Here is a 23,002-nt window from a genome sequence, read left to right on the forward strand (position 1 = left end):
ATTAAAAAATAGTTTACACAGCTGAATGCAGTGGTTCACACCTGTAATCCCGGCACTTTGGGAGGCCAGGAGTTCAAGACCAGCCTGGGCAACATAGTGGGACTGTTTCTACAAAAAGAAAAACAAAAGTTACAATATGGATTAGCAGAGGACATAAACATCTGGTGTTACCAGCATTTAAGACTTTTTTTTTTTTTTTTTTTGAGACGGAGTCTCACTCTGTCACCCAGGCTGGAGTGCAGTGGCCGGATCTCAGCTCACTGCAAGCTCCGCCTCCCGGGTTTACGCCATTCTCCTGCCTCAGCCTCCAGAGTAGCTGGGACTACAGGTGCCCACCACCTCGCCTGGCTAGTTTTTTGTATTTTTTAGTAGAGACGGGGTTTCACCGGGTTAGCCAGGATGGTCTCAATCTCCTGACCTCGTGATCCGCCCATCTCGGCCTCCCAAAGTGCTGGGATTATAGGCTTGAGCCACCGCGCCCAGCCTAAGATTTTAATAAGAGGAAAATATGGCTAAGGACTACATTCTATTCTATAATTATACCAACCTTTATCCTAAAGTTCAGTGCTGCCTTCTGTAGATAAAGTGGGCTGGGTGTGGTGGCTTATGTCTGTAATCCCAGCACTTTGGGAAGCTGAGGTGGGAGGATTGCTGGAGCCCAGGAGTTCGAGATCAGTTTGGGCAACATAGTGAGACCCCGTCTCTACAAAAAAATAAAAAATTAGCCACGTGTAGTGGTATGTGCCTGTAGTCCCAGCTCCTAGAAAGGCTGAGGTGGGAGGATTGCTTGAGCCTGGGAGGTTAAAGCTACAATGAGCTATAATTGCACCACTGCACTCCAGCCTGGGTGACAGAGGGAGACCCTGTCTAAAAAAAAAAATTAAAATTTAAAGAAAAAGTGTATGTCTGATTAATTTCTGTAATAATCAGGGCTACTATTTTATTTGATTGCCCTGGAAAGACCATCTTGGAGAATGAAGTGTGCTGCTTAGGGACACAATTTATGTGTAATCAACTGTTAAGCTATTTGACTCATAAGTCTTTGACAGTACAATGCAGACTTTTATATAACAGTTTCATTAACAGTTTAGGCCACTATGCATCTCTTTAAGAGCTGAAAAAGTTAACCAGATTTTTCTTTGAAATGCAAAACCAGTAAGTATAGTTTCCCGTCAGATGGGGTGCACAATGACAACAGGAAACAGAGGTGAGAGTGTGCACACTTGGTTTCAATATGTTTCAAAGAAATTTCGAGGAAATTCCTACAACACAGATGCTTTAGTTCCACTACTGAATACCACAGCAGTTCTTTGTACTCTGGTTTGTTAAGAAATATGGCATCAAACAACGAACCAAAAGTTCAAGCATTTAGTGGCACTTCTCAAGTCAGCAAAATTTACATTATAAAGCTCCTTTCTTCAAGCTTTTATATGACTATTTCTATACTTCATTTTTCACTCCCTGCTCTATGTTATAGCTATGTATGTCCATGTCTGATCTTCTCCATGAAATTATAAACTTGAGGGCAAAATCCATGTAGGAATCATCTTCGTGTTACCCCTAGTAATTAGTAATCAGACCAGCCCACGCAGAAGGCAGAAAGAGACGTCTGTAAAATTAACACACGAACAACAAGATCTTCAGAAGAGTATAGCATGTGCCCATGGTGACTCTATACATTTTGAGTATTTGCCCCTCAGACTAAACGGCAGACTGGTACAATTTTTTTTTTTTTTTTTTTGAGACAGAGTCTTGCTCTGTCACCCAGGCTGGAGTGCAGTGGCCGGATCTCAGCTCACTGCAAGCTCCGCCTCCCGGGTTCACGCCATTCTCCTGCCTCAGCCTCCCGAGTAGCTGGGACTACAGGCGCCTGCCACCTCGCCCGGCTAGTTTTTTGTATTTTTTTTAGTAGAGACGGGGTTTCACTGTGTTAGCCAGGATGGTCTCGATCTCCTGACCTCGTGATCCGCCCGTCTCGGCCTCCCAAAGTGCTGGGATTACAGGCTTGAGCCACCTCGCCCGGCCCAGACTGGTACAATTAATGCTCACAAAATAACTGAAAAACACAGACCACCATGTGTTTTTAAATTAAGGGTTTGTGGAGTAATACTGAGTAAGCTTGACTAGGAGCTGAAACCCTCTGGTTCTGCCAATGAGTTGCATGAAAGACTGGAAAATGAAGACGAAATGATTTAATAAAACAAGTATGACATCAAGAGCCAGGAGACATAGGTTCTTGCTTCAGCTCTCCCACCTTTTTTTTTTTTTTTTTTTTTTGAGACAGTGTCCGCTCTGTTGCCCAGGGCGACTGCAATGGCCATTACTGCAGTCTCAATCTCTCAGGCTCAAGTGATTCTCCCACTTCAGCCACACGAGTAGCAGCTGCCGCCACCACATCTAGCTAATTTTTGATTTTTTGTAGAGACAGGACCTTGCTCTGTTTCCCAGGCTGGTCTCAAACTCCAGAGTTCAAGTGATCCTCCTGCCTCAGCCTCCCAGCATGCTGGGATTACAGGCGTGAGCCACAGCACTCAACCTTCTCTCACTTGATACACAAGACTTTGGGCAAATAACTTAACATCTCTAAGCATCAATGTTCTTATCTATAAAATGAGATTTATAGCTTCTGTCTATCTCATAGGGTCGTTAAGATCAAATAAAAATGTTTTGAAAACCATATAGTGCTATGAAAATATGTTATCATTAGGGATTCTTAGTGATTAGCATTAGTGATAACATCTTCATTAAAGAACTTGTAATGCTATTTTTTTTTTTTTTGAGACAGAGTCTCGCTTAGTCGCCCAGGCTGGAGTGCAGTGGCGCGATCTCGGCTCACTGCAAGCTCCGCCTCCCGGGTTCACGCCATTCTCCTGCCTCAGCCTCCCGAGTAGCTGGGACTACAGGCGCCCGCCGCCTCGCCCGGCTAATTTTTTGCATTTTTAGTAGAGACGGGGTTTCACCGTGTTAGCCAGGATGGTCTCGATCTCCTGACCTTGTGATCCGCCCGTCTCGGCCTCCCAAAGTGCTGGGATTACAGGCGTGAGCCACCGCGCCCGGCCAATGCTATTTTGAATGCTTGGAAAAAATAATGCACAAATGAAACATAAGCAATTAGATAAGTATCTCATCTATAAATCCCAAAGCACTTGAAGTAAATACAACTAGGATATATCTCATTTGGTTGTGACCCAGAAGAATTATTGTAGATCTGCCCCATATTCTACTGGAATTTAACCTCTTGGAAACAGTTAACCCCGCCACCCCCCACCCACAGACACACATAAGTTTCTACCACAGTGACTAAAAGGCTCTCTGAGATTCTCGGTTTATGATCACAAGGGAAATGGAAGACACTGTCTAAGGTAACTTGAGAGTTAAGCAAGTTCTCCTTTTGTCTGTTGTGACCCTGATTGTCTAACAAACAAACGTGACTTCTGAAGCCTGATCCGAAACAATGAGGAGCTGAGCGAGAAAACAAAGCACAGGTCTGAGGCACAGCTCCTGGGCAGGCTCTCCTGCATCGTGCAGTGAGGCTGCCACACCCACAGTTTCAGATCTGAGTTTAGCGCCTGGTTGAGGGCAGCTGATGCAGGAGCAATGCTGCCCTGCTATCCCTCTCACCTCCACATCCGCAGACAGCCTCGGGGGACACGGCTACCACTTCTCAGTGGTACACGTCCACAAACAGGGACTCCCTGGACTACACGGGAACCAGGCCACAGAGAAGGCAATCGCATTTCTATTAATCACCTCTTTCCAAGGCACATTCTGTTTGTTTGTTTATCAAGGTATAATTTATATACACTAAAATTCAGTGTTTTTAGTGTACAGTTCTGTGAATTTTGACAAAAACACACAAAAGTGTAACCACCATTACAAACAAAAGAAAGAACATTTCCACTACCCCCACATTCCCTTGTGCCCTCTCTAGTCAACTCCTCCATTCACCCCAGTCCCAACTCCTCCACGCACCCCAGTCCCGGGCAACCATGGATCTATTTCCTACCCCTATTGTTTTGCTCTTTCCAAAATGACACAACACTCTTTACAATGCTTAAGTAAAATAGCCAAAGGCCTCATTCAGTTCGCATGGAACACCATGCACTCAGCCACCATAGAAGACTTTCAAATACATCAGAAATGGTGAAGCCAGGGTCTGATGGTGGGAAGGGCGGTAAATTCACTACAGCCTGAGATGACTCTGCAGGCTCTGCTGAAAGACCCCCGAAAGCAGGACGCTTCTTAGTGGGCTGTGAAGTGGATAATTTAAACCCAAAGACAAAGAACTCATTTAAAATTGTCTCTATAGAAATGGCCTATGTCCTCTTCCATGATTGTATAATACAGTACCAGACACGATTAGGTTTCCTTCCAGTTTAGATACCTCTGCTTTTTTCTGAATTGCTACTGAAACAATAGTAAAGAGATTTAAAAAAAGAGAGAACAAAATATAAAATCACAAGAGCAGGCTGGGCTCACGCCTGTAATCCCAGCACTTTGGGAGGCCAGGAGGATCACAAGGTCAGGAGATTGAGACCATCCTGGCTAACAAATGGTGAAACCCGTCTCTACTAAAAATACAAAAAATTATCTGGGCGTGGTGGCGGGTGCCTGTAGTCCCAGCTACTCGGGAGGCTGAGGCAGGAGAATGGCGTGAACTCAGGAGGTGGAGCTTGCAGTGAGCTGAGATGGCACCACTGCACTCCAGCCTGAGAAACAGAGCAAGACTCTGTCTCAAAAACAAAACAAAACAAAAAAAACAAACAAAAAAACCCACAAGAGCAGAGGGAATGGGAGACAGGCTTAGGAAATGGAGGTGTGGGTCCTCCTAAAAGTGGGGTATACTAAGGCTGGAAAAAGGAGACTGGGAAAGTTGGTATGAAAAGCATTTAGACCCCTAGATCTTTTTCCAGATATCATGTAACCAGGAGATCACCTGTCTCTCCAATTTCATCGGTTATTGGGAAAATGAAAATAAATTCTACAAACCTACCACACTGGCTAAGATTAAAAAGATGTAAAATACTAGGTGCTGGGAATTCTAAACACTGCTAGTGGGAAAAAAAAATTGGTACAATCACTTTGAAAAGTGGTTAGCGGTATCTACTACAGCATATTCTATGACTCAGCAATTCTCCTAGCTATAGCCTTAACAGGTATGCACACATATATGCAACAAAATGCACGTAATAATAGAATGTTCATAGCAGCACTATGTGTAATAGCCAAAATGCCCAAAAAAGCTCAATGCCCGCAAACAACAGAGTGGATAAATAATGGTGTATTCACACAATGAAATACTATACAGCAATGGAAATGAACCATACACAGCACAGGAATAGTTTGTTCCTTCTTGTTGCTGTACACCATTGAGGTAGGGGATGCAGGACTTGACTCAGGAAGTGAGACTCAACTCCAGAGGTGGGGCTCGGACATTGGACTAAATTGAGGACAAGCTGAAACAGGGACTGGGCAGAAGCAGCTTTCCATAAGATAGCCCGTACCTCCCGTACCTGTCAGTCAGTGTGTGCCATGTCAGTTTACTATTGCCACGGCAACAGCTGGAAGTTACCACCCCTTTCCATGGCAACGACCCAATGACCCAGAAGGTACTATCCTTCTAGAAATTTCTACATAATTTGTCCCTTAATTTGCACGTAATTAAAAGTGGGTATAAATATGATTACAAACCTGCTCTGAGCTGCTACTCTCAATACACTGCGTTTGGGTAGCCCTGCTCTGCAGGAGCAGTCACGGAGCTGTAACACTGCCACCTCAATCAAGCTGTTTTCTTCCACCACTCTCTCTTAAATTATTTCCTGAGCAAAGCCAAAGACCCTCCTGGGCTAAGCTACCATGAGATAAATAAATGTCACAAAGATGCTGAGTGAAAGGAGCCAGACATTAAAGAGCACATTGAACACAGTTCCACTTATATAAAGTTCAAACCAGGGCAGAAGTTAGGATTGCGGTTACCTTAGGCTAGAGGTAATGACAGGAAAGGGGCAGAAGGGGAGCTTCTGGGGGTGCCAACCATGTGCTACTTCTTGATCTGAATGCTGGCCACAGCGGAGGGCTCACTTTGAATATCAACTGTGCATGGATGACTTGTCATCTTTCTGTGTGTATGTTATACCTCAATAAGTACTTTTAAAGAGGACAAGTCAGCCCTAGGTAAATGAATCTAGAATGATCTCCAATATGATATACCATTAAATTAAAAAGCAAGGGCCGAAGTATGTATGGGAGTATAGTCATGTGCTGGCGTCCCAACCTTCCCCAATCCCCTCCCCAGGTCTCTGTACCCCTACTGTGGAGAGTGTTGGCTACAAACAGCCATAGCTACCCCTTCTCCAAGAACTGGGAACCAGAGCCACCTGATCCAAGAGAGTCTTCCTGATTCCCTCTCTCACTCCAGGGCAGCCACCAACAGTCAGTGACTGATTGACAGGGCTGTACAAAAAGCTGGCCCCTTTACCTTGAGATGAAGCAACTCTGTGGTACAAGCTGTACTCCAAAGCTTTCCCGTGGGACCAGGCCAAAACGGGTCTTGGCTAAGACCGCACTCATGTTTGGTTTTGCTCCACTGCCCCATCTGTCTTCCTCATCTCTAGAGAGCATTCCCTCAATAAATAGCTTTCACAAAGATCTCAATCTTAGGCTTTGCTCCCAGAGAACCCAACCTAAACCAGTTGGTATCAGATGTTGTCTATGGATGGAATTTGGGGGTGGATCACCCACCAGCCAGACGGCAATGAGGACCCATCACTGAGGTGGGTGGAATGTGGATGGTCCCCAGCATGCTACAGACATTCCCCTGTGGGGAAGGGGAACAGGAGACACGGGGCTGTATAATATCCAGGCTAATCTGATGTCTTTGGTACAGGAGGTATGGGAGAAACAGTTACAGTAAGGACTGTGAAATTGGGTGACTGTTATTAAGAGGACTGGTTCATTGAAAAGGGAAAATGAGATTCAGGTGCAGCAATAAAAAATGTAAAGCCAACTATGAGGCTGGATGTGGTGGCTCATGCCTGTAATCCCAGAAATTTGGAAGGCTGAGGCGGGAAGATCACTTGAGGCCAGGAATTTGAGACCACCCTGGGCAACATAGCGAGACTCCATCTTTATAAGAAAAACTAAAAATAAAGAAATAAAGCCAGCTACGATAGTCAGTAAGCTTCCTTTGGCAACTTTTACTTATTTATTAATTTATTTGAGATAGGGTCTTAATGTGGCACCCAGGCTTGGAGTGCAGTGGTGTGAACATAGTTCACTGCAGCCTCAAATTCCTGTCTCAAGCCATCCTCCCACCTCAGCCTCCCAAGTGCTGGGATTACAGATGTGCCACCATGCCAGGCTACTTTGGCAGCATTTAAAGACAATCATTTCCCGCAGGCACAAGACCTAATTTTAAGAGTGGCAGAATCGGGCCGGGTGCGGTGGCTCAAGCCTGTAATCCCAGCACTTTGGGAGGCTGAGACGGGCGGATCACAAGATCAGGAGATCGAGACCATCCTGGCTAACACGGTGAAACCCCGTCTCTACTAAAAAATACAAAAAACTAGCCAGGCGAGGTGGCGGGCGCCTGTAGTCCCAGCTACTCGGGAGGCTGAGGCAGGAGAATGGCGTAAACCCGGGAGGCGGAGCTTGTAGTGATCTGAGATCTGGCCACTGCACTCCAGCCTGGGCGACAGAGTGAGACTCTGTCTCAAAAAAAAAAAAAAAAAAAAAGAGTGGCAGAATCAAAAAGAAAGATTAACTTTCAGCCTATACTAGTCTACTGTGCCAGATTCAGGCCCTGGTAGGGAAGGAGTGAACTCTTAAGACTTGAGATGGGAATGTCTGTGTATATTTATTTGAGGAACATGAACCCCAGATTTCCTAGGCTTGCAAATAGCCCACTCCCTCTCCCTTGAAGATGGGAAGAACCTGCTCCTCCAGCCCTCATGATTACACAGAGGTCTCAAATGAGTTGAGTACCTTACAAGACAATGCTTACCCTACAGAGAATCTGCCCCCACCTTCCTTCCTGGTCACCCAACCATAATTAGGGCCATTATCTAAGTATCACTCAACTGGGGCCTGCTGGACCTGCAAAGAGAGGAGGGGACTTATCATGCCAGAGGTGCTTGGCAACTGGCCAACAAAGGCACTAGCAGGACCTGGAGGATGTGTGGGATGGGTTCCTGACGGTGTTGGAATAGAAAGTTGGATGAGGGAGAGCCTGTTGATATGGGGACATTCTCTTATGACACAGAATAAACATCTTGGCAAGAGCCTTGGGTCTGATATGTGCTGGGGGGTGGGGGTTCTTGGGAGCCTGGAAAAATGATGCACCACACTAAATGATTCTAGAACTGCCACAGAGGTCTTTAGAGGAAAAGTTCAAAAGGCTTAGCGTCTACTCCACGAGAATGGGTCTGCCACATAAAGTGGGAAAATCCACTAGCACTGCTGGGCTGTGTCCTTTGCAGGGGCCTGAACATACTCTAATTACCACACCCCAGATTCTGCCCCACATTGGTTACCAGCATAGGTTCTGCCTTATGCATCAGTGTCCTCTTCATTCCTACTGCAGCCTGAGGTCAAACCTCCATCAAATCTCATTTGGACAACTGGTTTACCCTGTATCCATTCTCATGACTCTCTACCTTCCACACTTCATCTGAGAGATCTTTTAAAATGTGTCTTCTGTGAGCTCCAGTTTAAAGCCCATTAGTAGTTCCCCACACCTACAGGACAAAAATCCGAAGCTCACAGGGAGGCATACCAGACCCCTTGGTCCAGGCCTGGCATCTCAGCCTTATCTCTTGCGAAGTCTCCTCCCACCCTCTGGACGCTATACCTGCTTATGCAGAATCATCTGCATGCACAGACCACTTGTTGGTTAGATGTCTCTGTGCCTCTGCTCATGGGCCTTCCTCCAACGTGTTCATGTTTCCTAGCTGTACAACTCCTTCAGGCAGGGACTGCATTTCATCGGTATTTCTAGTGTCTAACATCAGCCTGGAGGACAATGGGTAGTCAACGGAATGTAAATGATTGAGGGAAAGAAGGAGTGAGGCAGTCAGTCAGTGATTTGTGTAACAGAGAGGGGAAAGAAGATGAAAGTTGGCAACGTGTAATGATCTTTAAAGAAAACTATCTTCTCAACTAGTACAGAGACCAGATTAAAACATGAACAAAGAAGAAACTATTCCTTCCTCTACTTTCTCTTCCTCCTTCTCCCAGTGCACTTATATTTCAAATTGGTTTTGGCTAGAGTGCAGTGGCTTGATCACAGCTCACTGTGGCCTCAACCTCCCAGGCTCAAGTGATCCTTCCACCTCAGCCTCTTGAATAGCTGGGACTACAGGCACACTCCATCATACATAGCCTATTTCCTTTATTTTTTGTAGAGAGGGTCTCACTATGTTGCCCAGGCTGGTCTTGAACTCCTGGGCTCAAGTGATCCTCCCACTTTGGCCTCCCAAAGTGCTGGAATTATAGATGTGAGCCACTGTGCCCAGCCAAAAGCAGCTGTTTTTGTATTCAAAACAGAAAGTTAAAAAAAAAAAAAAAGAACAGCTGGCAGGAACAGCCATATCAATACTAATTGGTATAAACACTGATTCAACTTCTCTGGGAGTGCCCCTTTTATCACTGGTGATCTTAGCGTGAAATGTGACTGTACTTGGTGACGCAGCTCACTGGCCTCCATCCCACTGCCACCTGCTCATGCTACTGAGACTCCTGTCCCTCTGAAGATCCACCTACCACAGAAATCCAACTCCATAAAACAGAGGTCTCAGGGCAGGAAACTCCTGGAACAGAAGCCCCATAAAATCCCCTTTATAGGGCCATGAAGCAAATGCCTGGACCTATTAGTTAATAGTTTTCCAAAGTTCTCTTTCTTTTGCTACTTATTTTCCAAAGGTATAGTTAACCTTCCACATACTGTTAGGCCTCATATTTTATGCTCTTATATACCTAAAAAAACGCAACCCTATACTATTCTCTATAAAAGCAACCAGTTTTTTTCATGTCATCTCTGGAATCATGAGAGAGTTAAAACTAACTCTTGAATAAAATCTACAATCTGGTTATACTTTCTTGGTATTTGAAAATATGACTATGATGGTACCTATACACAGCAAAATAGTCTTTGTGTATTCAGTATTCATTTATTAAGTGACTGGGAGCTACTTTCCCTAGAAGGGGGCATTTGAAATAATGTCCTCATCTTTATCAAGGACATAAAGTAATATAAATGGAATAAACCTTTTTTTATAAGAACATAAAAACAAGTTAAATTTCAAAACTGAACCTACAATAAGCCTATATAATTTCATAAAACTAGGGACTTCAGGCCAGGTGCGGTGGCTCACGCCTGTAATCCCAGCACTTTGGGAGGCCGAGGCAGGCAGATCACGAGGTCAGCAGATCGAGACCATCCTGGCTAACACGGTGAAACCCCGTCTCTACTAAAAATACAAAAAAAAAAAATTAGCCAGGGATAGTGGCGGGCACCTGTAGTTCCAGCTACTTGGGAGGCTGAGGCAGGAGAATGCCGTGAACCTGGGAGGCGGAGCTTGCAGTGAGCCAAGATCGCGCCACTCCACTCCAGCCTGGGAGACAGAGCGAGGCTCCGTCTCGTCAAAAAAACAAAAAACTAGGCATTTTTTCCCTAGCCCAATAGCCAAAAGGCAGAAGCAACCCAAATGTCTATTGATGGATGAATGGATATACAGTGTATCTATATAATGGAATATTATTCAGCCTTAAAAAGGAAATTCTGACACATGCTACAACATGGATGAACCAAGGACATGCCAAGCGAAATAAGCCAGTTACAAAAGAACAAATATTCTATGATTCAACTCATATGAGGTACCTAGAGTAGTCAAACTCATAGAGGCAGAAAACAGAATGGTGGAGGCCAGGGGCTGGTAGGAGAGGGAAATGAGAAGTCAGTGTCCAATAGGGAGAGAGTTTGTTTTGTGAGATGAAAGGAGTTCTGGAGACTGTACAACAATGTCTGATGAGCAGGGTGGTCACCCCTGGGGAGGGCCTGGAAGTAGGGAGACATATATTATAAGAATGCCTTAAGTGAAACTCTTTAAAGCTCTAAACCATTTTAAAAGTATGAATATTCATCCTCTAGTTCTTTTACTGTCAGGTTGCTGAAAAGCAGGCCACATCCATACTGAATCTCATACCATTTCGAATCAAATGTTTCTAAAGGTGAATTACTTCATGTTGGCATCAAGAGGACCGAGCTCCCTGGCTCTGCTCCTCCCCATGCTTACTCTGGTTTTCCATCTTTCTCCACAAGCCCCCAGACACTTCCTGGCACACATCCCAACCCCACTGAGCAGACCCTACCTTTCCTGTAGTTCACTAAAAAATTAAAATCATTATTTTGCGAACTCTCTTAATTTTCCTACTTCTAAATATTCTTCTAAACCTATTTCCTTCCTCCACTTAGAAGTATTCCCACCTCTATTTTTAAAGAAAATTAAAATATTTTTCATTTAAAAATGAAAACATGTTCACTGAAAAAAATTCAAACAACATAGAAGAATATGAAGAGTCAGGCACAGTGGCTCACACCTGTAATCCCAGCACTTTGGGAGGCCAAGGCAGAAGGATTGTTTGAGCCCAAGAGTTCAAGACCAGCCTTGGCAACATAGTGAGACCCTGGTCTCTAACAAAAAAAGAAAAGAAAAAGAAAAAGTTTTAAATTAGTTGTGCATGGTGTCATGCATCTGTAGTCCCAGCTACCAGGAAGGCTGAGGCAGGAGGACTGCTTGAGCCCAGGAGTTCCAGGTTACAGTGAGCTATGATTGCACCACTGTACTCCAGCCTGGGTGTAGGAACAAGCTTATTTCTCAAAAAAATATAAAGAAAATTTTAGTAAAGAATATGAATTAAGAAGTGAATACCCCCCTTCTTGATATATCCCAAGAGTTACCACTGTAACAGTTCAAAATGCATTATAATAGTATATTTTTATAGCTATAAGTATACGTAAATGCACACATGTACATATATATTATTTTTATCCGAAATGAAATCGGACTCTACATTATATACTGCAACTTGCTTTATTCAGTAAGTGATGTGGTTGTGGACATATTGTCATCTCAGTGGACACAGATCCATCTCATTTTTGCTGAATAACAGTTCATGGCATAGGCACATTATAATTTATTTAACCATTCCACTATAATGGCAATTATATATTTTCTAATTTTGCACTACTACAAGTAATGCTACAATATACATTGTAAATAGGAATCATTTCACACTCTTCAAAATATTTCTGTAGGAGAGATTCAGAGAGGTGAAACAGTTGGGCCAAAGGGTATGCACAGCTAAAAATGTAATCAATATTTCCAGGCTAAAGGACAGAAACAATTGTAGTACAACTATAAAAGAAGAAAGAAGGAAAGAAGGTAGCATGCAAAAGGCAAATAACCCAATCTCCGTTTCTCTCTCTCTCTCTCACACACACACACACACACACACATACACGTGCATGAGTGTGCAGGAGAAAGATGCCCAATCCCACCACGGGCTTTAGGCCTGTAGGGCAGTGAATGCCAGGGTCCTTGTTCTGTGACCTATTAGGCCAGTTACTCCAAGTCCAGGGCACAAATAAATCTCCAAACATAACATGTGCACAGCATCTGGGGTAAGTGGTGGCCTCTCACAGAGGCTGTTCCTTAGAGTATCCTTTGCCTTAACTCACACTGCCTACAATTCTCTAATCTGCACTGTATTCATTTTATTTTACTGTTTTTTAGACACATCTTATTTTAGTCTGATCACACATGGTCCAAGAACACACAAGTCATAAATCAGATGAAATCAGATGTTAAAGATGGGTCTTCAAAGGTTACAGCAATGATGCCACACTTGTCTATGAGCTCTCTGACATAAAATCACGTCCACACCTCAGTGGCCACCACATCATTCAGCAAAGCTTCCTTAACTGTGAGCTATTAGAGCATTACTATTTTTTTTCAGGCTCTGAATAGTTCTAGGGATCTTACCAGGGGTTGGAGGAAGCAACTCAGCCTTGGCATAGTACCAAAATGTGGCCAATCAAGGCTTCAAATAAGTCACAGCAACGATCATCAGCCCTGGGGCCTTCCCTGCAAGGTTACAAACTGGTCCATGGTTCTAGGGTAGAAAGTCTGCACCATGTTTATTTGCAATGCTGTTAATCCTATTCAGGTATTTCATATATTTTTTCTTAAAATAAATTACTTCCTAACTGGTCTTCTTATTTCCTGTCTTTCTGATGCATTACCTACACTGTGAATTACTTTATAGAGTTAATTTTCTAAAATGCAAACTAGATTGTAATAGTTATCTTTTTTTTTTTTTTTGAGAGAGAGGGTCTCTTCCAGCCCAGGCTGGAATGCAGTGGCATGATCTCGGCTCGCTGCAACCTCCGCCTTCTGGGTTCAAGCAATTCTTATGCCTCAGCCTCCCAAGTGGCTGGGATTACAGGCATGCACCACCATGCCCAGCTAATTTTCGTATTTTTAGTAGAGACAGGATTTCACCATGTTGGCCAGGCTGGTCTCAAACTCCTGGCCTCAAGAAATCCACCCACCTCAGCCTCCCAAAGTGCTGGGACTACAGGTGTGAGCCATCAAGTCCCGCCATCATTTTTTGGGTCCTTAAAATATTCCTGCAAGGTAATTTTATAGATGGGGAAACTGAGGCTCACTGATTGGCCAGCACCTTAACCAACACGACAAAGTCAGTCAGTAGCAAAGCCATTCATGACTATGACCTCTACTGCCATAGAAGGAAAAGTAAAAAAAAAAAAAATTTTTTTTTTTGAGATGGAGTCTCACTCTTGTCACCCAGGCTGGAGTGCAATGGCACGATCTCGGCTCACTGCAACCCCTGCCTCCTGGGTTCAAGCGATTCTCTTGCCTCAGCCTCCCGAGTAGTTGGGATTACGGGAACCCGCCATTATGCCTGGCTAATTTTTGTATTTTTGTGGAGACGGGGTTTCATGGTCAGGCTGGTCTTAAACTCCTGACCTAAGGTGACCTCCCTGCCTCAGCCTCCCAAAGTGCTGGGATTACAAGCGTGACCCACCCCTCCTGGTCTGTAAAAAGGTTTTTTTGTTTGTTTGTTTTTTTGAGATGGAGGCCATGCTCTGTCGCTGCTGAGGCTGGAGTGCAGAGGCGCAATCTCACTGCAAGCTCCGCCTCCTGGGTTCACGCCATTCTCCTGCCCCAGCCTCCTGAGTAGCTGGGACTACAGGCGCCTGCCACCATGGCTGGCTAATTTTTTGTATTTTTAGTAGCGACGGGGTTTCACCGTGTTAGCCAGGATGGTCTCGATCTCCTGACCTCGTAATCTGCCCGCCTCGGCCTCCCAAAGTGCTGGGATTACAGGTGTGAGCCACCACGCCTGGCCCATAAAAACTTCTTAATATAATATTCAAGGCTCTTCAGATAGGAACCCAATTTGTCTTTCTAGCCTCAACTCCATCCAGCATCCCTCACAGTCCAATCCTTATTGACTACTCACCACTCTGAGCACCAAAAGCACACTTTTGTGTCTTTATACTTCCTTGTATTGCTTATTCATTAATTCTGCTTCAGACATCTCTCCTCATCTCCCCTACCTGGGAAATCCTAGTTATCCCTCCAGGTTAAAGGAGTCACCTCCCAGAAGCCCCTACCCTGGAGAGAGGGCATCCCCAATGCTCTGTGCTCCAGGGACACTCTGGTCCTCTCTCGTAGAACCTATCACAGTACCTCGCAGTGGGGGCACATCAGTTGCCCCACTCTGCAGCAAGCATCTTCAGGTCAGGGGTCCTGTCTTTTCATCTCTGCATTCCTAGTTCCCAGCACAGTATCTGACTCATAAATATTTGTTAAATGAATGAATAGCACCAGGACTAACAGAATCATGTTCTCTTTTTTGCCACAAAGCTCTATATATGCAAAACTGTATGTCACAAATGGATATACTATCAAGTTCCTTTAAATAACTTGCTCTTCCTGACACATGTGATAAAAGGGTTCAATTTACAGAAACTGGATTTGAGTACAACTTTTGGTATATCTATACTAGAGAAAGAAGAAAAGTACACTGTATGCATCTTATTTCTTTTCTTTCGAGACTGTGTCTCAGTCTATTACCCAGGCTGGAGTACAGTGGTGCGATCTCAGCTCACTGAAACCTCTGCATCCTGGGTTCAAGCGATTATCCTGCCCCACCTCCCTAGTAGCTGGGATTACAGGCACCCGCCACCACGCCCAGCTAATTTTTGTATTTTTAGTAGAGGCAGGGTTTCACCATGTTGGCCAGGCTGGTCTTGATCTCCTGACCTCAAGTGATCCACCTGCCTTGGCCTCCCAAAGTGCTGGGGTTACAGGCGTGAGCCACCGTGCCCAGCCTCCTTCCTTCCTCCCTCCTTTCCTTTTTCTCTTCTCTTCTCTCTTCTCTTTCTTTCTTTTTTTTTTTTTTTGACAGTGTCATGCTCTGTCGCCTAGGCTAGAATGCAGTGGCACAAATCATAGCTCACTGCAGCTTTGACCTCCTGGGCTCAAGCAATCCTCTAGCCTCAGCCACCCAAGTAGCTAGGAATATAGGTGTGTACCACCACCCCTGGCTAATTTTGTTGTTGTTGTTGTAGAGTCAGGGTTTTGCTATGTTGCCCAGGCTGGTCCCAAACTTCTGACCTCAAGTGATCCTCCCGCCTCAGCCTCCCAAAGTGCTGGGAATAGGGATAAGCCGCTATGCCTGGCACATTTTAGTTCTTAAAGTAATGCCAGTGGCTGAGTGTGGTAGCTCAGCCCTTTGGGAGGCCAAGGCGGGTGGATCACGAGGTCAAGAGATTGAGACCATCCTGGTCAAGATGGTGAAACCCCGTCTCTACTAAAAATACAAAAATTAACTGAGCGTGGTGGGCGTGCTTGTAGTCCCAGCTACTCCGGAGGCCGAAGCAAGAGAATCGTTTGAACCTGGGGGGCAGAGGTTGCAGTGAGCCAAGATTGTGCCACTGCACTCTAGCCTGGCGACAGAGCAAGACTCCATCTCTAAATAAATGAATAAATAAACAAAAATAATAATGCCAGCTGTGTAGCCCTGGTTGCAGGGAGCATGAGGAAGAAGAAACTGTGTCAATGGGGCCCAGCTACAGAACACACAAGAGGATACAGACTATTAGGAGCTAGGCTAAAACTCAACTACTTTCCTTATAAAATGAGAGGACCGGGCTGGGCGCGGTGGCTCAAGCCTGTAATCCCAGCACTTTGGGAGGCCGAGACGGGCGGATCACGAGGTCAGGAGATCGAGACCATCCTGGCTAACACAGTAAAACCTCGTCTCTACTAAAAAATACAAAAAAACTAGCCGGGCGAGGTGGCGGGCGCCTGTAGTCCCAGCTACATGGGAGGCTGAGGCAGGAGAATGGCATAAACCCAGGAGGTGGAACTTGCAGTGAGCTGAGATCTGGCCACTGCACTCCAGCCTAGGCAACAGAGTGAGACTCCGTCTCAAAAATGAATGAATGAATGAATGAATGAATGAATAAAATAAAATGAGAGGAGCGGTTTGAAATCCTGTCTACAAAAGGCAGGTAGAGGCCGGGCGCGGTGGCTCAAGCCTGTAATCCCAGCATTTTGGGAGGCCGAGACGGCAGATCATGAGGTCAGGAGATCGAGATCATCCTGGCTAACACAGTGAAACCCCGTGTCTACTAAAAAATACAAAAAAACTAGCCGGGTGAGGTGGCGGGCGCCTGTAGTCCCAGCTACTCGGGAGGCTGAGGCAGGAGAATGGCGTGAACCTGGGAGGCGGAGCTTGCAGTGAGCTGAGATCCGGCCACTGCACTCCAGCCTGGGCGACAGAGCAAGACTCCGTCTCAAAAAAAAAAAAAAAAAAAAGGCAGGTAGAGGTGGGGCATAGTGGCTTATAGCTATAATCCCAGCACTCTGGGAGGCCAAGGCAGGAAGACTACTTGAGCAAAGGAGTTAGAGACCAGCCTGGGCTATACAGTAAGACATTCTATCTATAAAAAGTTTTTTTTTAAAAAGCCAGGCATGGTGGTGCGTGCTTGTAGTCCCAGCTACTGGAGAATCTGAGGTGGGAGGATCACTTAAGCCTAGGAAGTCAAGGCTGCAGTGAGCTGTAGTTGTGCCACTGTACCTCAGCTTGGGCAACAGGGCAAGACCTTGTCTCAAAAGGAAAAAAAAGGGCAGGTAGGAGTCAAGGCATTACTTGACTAATTTCTAAGCCTCTAATAACTTAAGAGTTTTGGCAGTAATTATCCGAACAAAACAAGATCTAACTCAATAAAGGAGCAGAAAAGCAACACCAGTTCTTCCACTACCTAAAAAGGGAAGGGATGGTCTTTATTTAACATTTTAAAACTGATTTACAGACAATTTAGTTCCTTTATATAGGGGACCAGAGCAGAAAGACCTTCGGAAGCCCAATTTACTACTTAAGACAGTATTTAAAAACCAGTGAAGAGGCCGGGCAAGGTGGCTCATGCCTGTAATCCTAGCACTTTGGGAGGCCGAGGCAGGTGGACTGCCTGAGGTCAGGAGTTCGAGACCAGCCTGGAACAAAATAGTGAAACTCTGTCTCTACTAAAAATACAAAAAATTACCTGGGCATGGTGGTTCACTCTTGTTGCCCAGGCTAGAGTGCAATGGTGTGATCTCAGGATCTCGGCTCACTGCAATCGGCTCACTGCAATTGGCTCACTCCAGCCTGGGCAACAAGAGTGAACCTTGCCTCAAAAAACAAACAAACAAAACAGTGAAAATCCCTCTACATAGAACGACAAGTAGCTGTAGAAAGAACCAACTGGAAAGGTAGCAAGTATAGCTAACATTGCTGCATGCTGCTTTTTGTCCAGCAATTCCAAGGAATCTTCCAAGCATTACATTATCCTAAAGTCAGAGCTATCTCCATGTTACAAGCAGGTAATTTGAGCGCCTGAGTGATACATTTGCCAAGGTTGCAAAGAGTTTAATGGTAAGATATAAATAAAACTTGCAATCTAGATTCCAACTCTCTTCCACCATCTTTCTGTATATTCATACACTCTAGTTTCTTTACACATATGTAACAAACCTGCAGGTTGTGCACATGTACCCTAGAACATAAAGTATAATAAAAATAAATAAATAAATAAATAAAATAACTGATTAAAAAATCTGACCCTTAAGACTTGATAATAAATTTGGCTTTGGGCCGGGCTTGGTGGCTCACACCTGCAATCCCAAAACTTTGGAAGGCTGAGGCAGGAGGACTGCTTGAAGCCAGGAGATTGAGATCAGCCTGGGCAATAAAGCAAGACCCTGTCTCTACAAAAAAATTTTAAAAATTAGCCCAGTGTAGTAGCATGCACCTTTATTCCCCGCCACTCAGGAGACTGAGGCAGGCAGATCATTTGAGCCCAGGAGTTTGAGGCTGCAGTGAGTTATGATCACGCCACTGCACTCCAGCCTGGATGACAGAGCAAGACCCTATCTCTAGAGGAAAAAAAAAATGGCTTTGATGGGTTATCCTAAGTGGTAGATCTGTGATGCGAAGTACAGCTCAGTCAAATGATACACTTTTTAGTCTGCTCATTCAGAAATGACAGGAAATTGCAGAAGTCAGGAAGTCTATGGCATTTATAACTTAATATAACAATTAATTTTAACATATTTCACTGCCCATATTCATTCTCTCTGCAAAGAGGAGCCGCTCTTACTGCATGCTGCTGGATGGCTTTAAAAGGTTGTTCTCTTTCTTGTTCCCCTGTAACCTAACACTCATGTGCTGACACCCAAGATCTTTTGCTAGATAGTGGAAGTCAGCTGTTTAGAACTCAAGCTACACATCAATCTTCAATCTCTGGGCCTTCCCCTAAACAAGCATGTTGTGCAGTAATGGCAAAACCCAGAGGTCAGCTCAGCAGACGGAATTACACATGGAACACGAACTCTGAAGAGGCGCTCCAAGAGAACATATCACTGCCACTCATCTACTTTTATTCATTTATTTATTTATTGAGACAGGTTCCTGTTCTGTTGCCCAGGCTGCAGTGATCAGAGCTCACTGAAGCCTTGGCATCTTGGGCTCAAGCAATCCTCCCACCTCAGCCTCCTGAGTAGCTGGGAGTAGAGGCAGGCACCACCATGCCTGGCTAATTTTTTTTATTTTATATTTTGTAGAGATGAGAGTCTCACTGTTGCCCTGGCTGGTTTTCAATTTCTAGGCTCAAGAGATCCATGGACCTCGGCCTCTTGAGCAGCTGGGACTACAGGCGTGAGCCACTGTGCTGGCCTCATTCCACTTTCAGGTATCAATATTTCAGAAATTGCACTTGAAGATCTACACAATGGACTCACAAACAGGTTGTGGGCAGAGTTCCTGAGTGCACCAGGCCTAATTAGCCAAAATGGCAGAGTGGATCAGGCTCTGAAGCCAGACGGCTAGGTTCCAATCCTGATCCCTGACAGGCTGTGCAGTCTTTAAACTCTGTGTGCCACATGTTCTTCACCTGTTGAACGAGGACCTTTCTCATTATGATGTGAGGACAAAATGAGATAACACAGAAGAAAAGCTTAGAACAATCAGCCCTGGCAAAAACTAGGTGTTCAAATGTTAGCCATTATTATTATTATCAAATAACCTACGGGGAAAAGAAAAGAAAAACATACTGCATTTATTCTCTATACTACATTTTTATGTAGCTATATGAAGTTACTCTGATTTGCTTTCCTAATATAAGATTATGTCTTTTAAAAACATTCGCCAGCACGGTGGCTCACACCTGTAATCCTAGCACTTTGGGAGGCCGAGATGGGTGGATCACCTGAGGTCAGGAGTTCAAGATCAACCTGGCCAACATGGTGAAACCCCATCTCTATTTAAAAAAATACAAAAATTAGCCAGGTGTGGTGGCAGTCGCCTGTAATCCCAGCTACTCAGGAGGCTGAGGCAGGAAAATCACTTGAGCCTGGGAGACTGTGGTTGCAGTGAGCCAAGATCATGCCACCACACTCCAGCTTGGGCAACAGAGTGAGACTCTGTCTCAAAAAAAAAAAAAAAATTCATTTGCTCTGTGCAACATTAAGCATACTTAATGATTACTACACAAAAGCAACAACAAAAACTCCAATGTTGATGTCCCTTTTTTTTTTAAAGTGGCATTTACTGATTGATTGATTAAGATGGGGGTCTTGCTATGTTGCTCCAACTGGACTCGAATTCTCCTGGGCTCAGGTGATCCTCCCATCTCAGCCTCAGCCTCCTGAGTAGCTGGGACCACAGGCACATGCCACTGTGCCCAACTTGATCTTCTTTGGGAAAAAGCCTCAACTATAAGGTCAGGGCTGCTACCCAGCATTTCAGGAAGAGCTCAGACATTCATAGGTCGGCACAGGCAAACTTGGGAAAAGTTTGCCAGACAACATAAATTGCAAGTTGAACCTAAAGCAGAATTTACTTCAAGCTTGTCCAACCTGCGGCCCAAGGGTAGACGGCTTTTAATGTGGCCCAACAGAAACTCGTAAACTTTCTTAAAACATTGTAAGATATTTTTGCGGCTGGGCGCGGTGGCTCAAGCCTGTAATCCCAGCACTTTGGGAGGCCGAGACGGGCGGATCACGAGGTCAGGAGATTGAGACCATCCTGGCTAACATGGTGAAACCCCGTCTCTACTAAATAGACAAAAAATTAGCCGGGCGTGGTGGAGGGCGCCTGTAGTCCCAGCTACTCAGGAGGCTGAGGCAGGAGAATGGCGTAAACCCGGGAGGCGGAGCTTGCAGTGAGCCGAGATCCGGCCACTGCACTCCAGCCTGGGCGACAGAGCGAGACTCCATCTCAAAAAAAAAAAAAAGATTTTTTTGCAATTTTTTTTTTAAGCTCATCAGCCATTGTTACTGCTAGTGTATTTCGTGTGTGGCCCAATGTGACAATTCCTCTTCTTCCAATGTGGCCCAGGGAACCCAAAAGATTGGACATCCCTGATTTACTTATTTTTATATCATCTTTATGGACTGAAAAGGCCAAAACTTTTTAAAATATATAAACTATCTTTACATCAGATGAAAGGAAAAAGAAACAGATGCAAACATCAAGTTCATGTTATTAATAGAAGAAAGGGCATTTTCGGTTTTGTTTTTGTTTTTTTGAGATGGAGTCTCACTCTGTTGCCCAGGCTGGAGTAGAAAGGAGTGATCTCGGCTCACTGCAAGCTCCTCCTCCTGGGTTCAAGCGATTCTCCCGCCTCAGCCTCCCGAGTAGCTGGGACTACAGGCGCACACCACCACGCTCAGCTAATTTTTGTATTTTTAGTAGAGATGGGGTTTCACCATGTTAGCCAGGATGGTCTCAATCTCTTGACCTTGTTTTTTTAAACAGAGTCTCACTCTGTCCCCTAGGCTGGAGTGCAGTGGGGCAACCTCAGCTCACTGCAACCTGCACCTCCCGGGTTCAAGCGATTCTCCTGCTTCAGTCTCTGGAGCAGCTGGGATTATAGGGGTGTGCCACCACCCCGGGCTAATTTTTGTGTTTTTAGTAGAGATGGGGTTTCGTCATGTTGGCCAGGCTGGTCTCAAACTCCCAACCTCAGGTGATCTGTCCGTCTCGGCCTCCCAAAGTGCTGGGATTACAGGCGTGAGCCACTGCGCCCGGCCCACCTTTCCCATCGGGCCAGACTTGTTTCCGTATTTGTTCCAGGGAAGAACAAACCATGCTCATTTCAGCTCTGTATCCACAACACCTATCACAGTACCTGACATACAGTAGTTGCTTGGTAAATGTTTGTCAATTCAACAACTTGAATGCTCTTAGGCCTGGGCTGTGCTGTACCCCTGGAAAGGCCTCATCCAACCCACCATTTTTCAAAGGCCAGTTCAACTCCCTGCACCTCTTCCCAGCATAACACTGAAGCAACCTGCCCTTGCCATTGTCTTCTTCCACTCTCAATTCCCACCAAATTCAATCACTTCTGATCTTTATTGTTATTTAAACATTTTCTGTTTCCGTGTTTTGTCTGCTCCACCAAACTGGGAGTTTCTTGGGGAAGGCAGAATATTTCAAGGCAGTGAGGAGCACTGGAAAGATTATTGATGTGTGACCAGGCAAACCTAGTTATATGACTTTGAGAAAAATGTATATAAAACCCTTAGAACAGTGCTTAGAACATAGTGTGCACTTCCTAGCTTCTATCATTATTCATCTCTCCGAACACCTCAGTTCTCTTGCTTATAAAATGAAGTGATAGCCAGGTGCAGTGGCTCCCACCTGTAATCCCAGCACTTTGGGAGGCTGAGGTGGGTGGATCACGAGGCCAGGAGATCGAGACCATCCTGGCTAAAAAATGGTGAAACTCATCTCTACTAAAAATACAAAAAATTAGCCGAGCATGGTGGTGGGTGCCTGTAGTCCCAGCTACTCGGGAGGCTAAGGCAGAAGAATGGCGTGAACCTGGGAGAAAGAGCTTGCAGTGAGCCAAGATCGCGCCACCGCACTCCAGCCTGGGCAAGAGTTCGAGATTCTGTCTCCAAAAAAAAAAAAATGGAGTGATAAGTCCTATGTCAAGTGGTCTTCATATGGAACAGGGGTCTCTAGGACCCTCCTAGCACACAGTAGCCACTCAATAGCCATCTGGCAGCTATTATTACAAAGCCTCCTGCTGGATGCAGAGAAGGTGCTCAATAGAAGTTTATGAGATGAACTGAAGGAACAACTGAGAGAAATGTATTATCTTAGCAACTCGCATATCAAAAGAAAAACTTTCAGTCATTCATTCAACAATCATTTATTAAGGGCTTAACATTACGTGCCAGGCTTTGTTCTAGGTTTGGGATACTACAGTAAAAACAGTTCTTGCCTTATGAAACTTACATTCTAAAGGGGGAGGCAGACAATAAGCAGAGAAAGAGACAAATCAATAAAAGGTTGGTGTTAAGTGCTGTGAAGAAAAAAAAAAGGTAAGCCCTTGGAAAAGGGCTGCCTGAAGAGGTGGCAT

The 23,002-nt window shown here is 44.9% G+C and overlaps 1 protein-coding gene across 20 annotated transcripts in view; it reads right to left on the reverse strand.

The window, feature by feature from the left end:
- The window catches only part of RNF157 (ring finger protein 157), a 101,989-nt gene that overhangs the window by 51,124 nt on the left and 27,863 nt on the right, over positions 1-23,002 (reverse strand). The window lies entirely within an intron of this gene.

This window comes from Macaca fascicularis, chromosome 16, assembly GCF_037993035.2.
Source record: "Macaca fascicularis isolate 582-1 chromosome 16, T2T-MFA8v1.1".
Classification (NCBI taxonomy): Eukaryota; Metazoa; Chordata; class Mammalia; order Primates; family Cercopithecidae; genus Macaca; species Macaca fascicularis.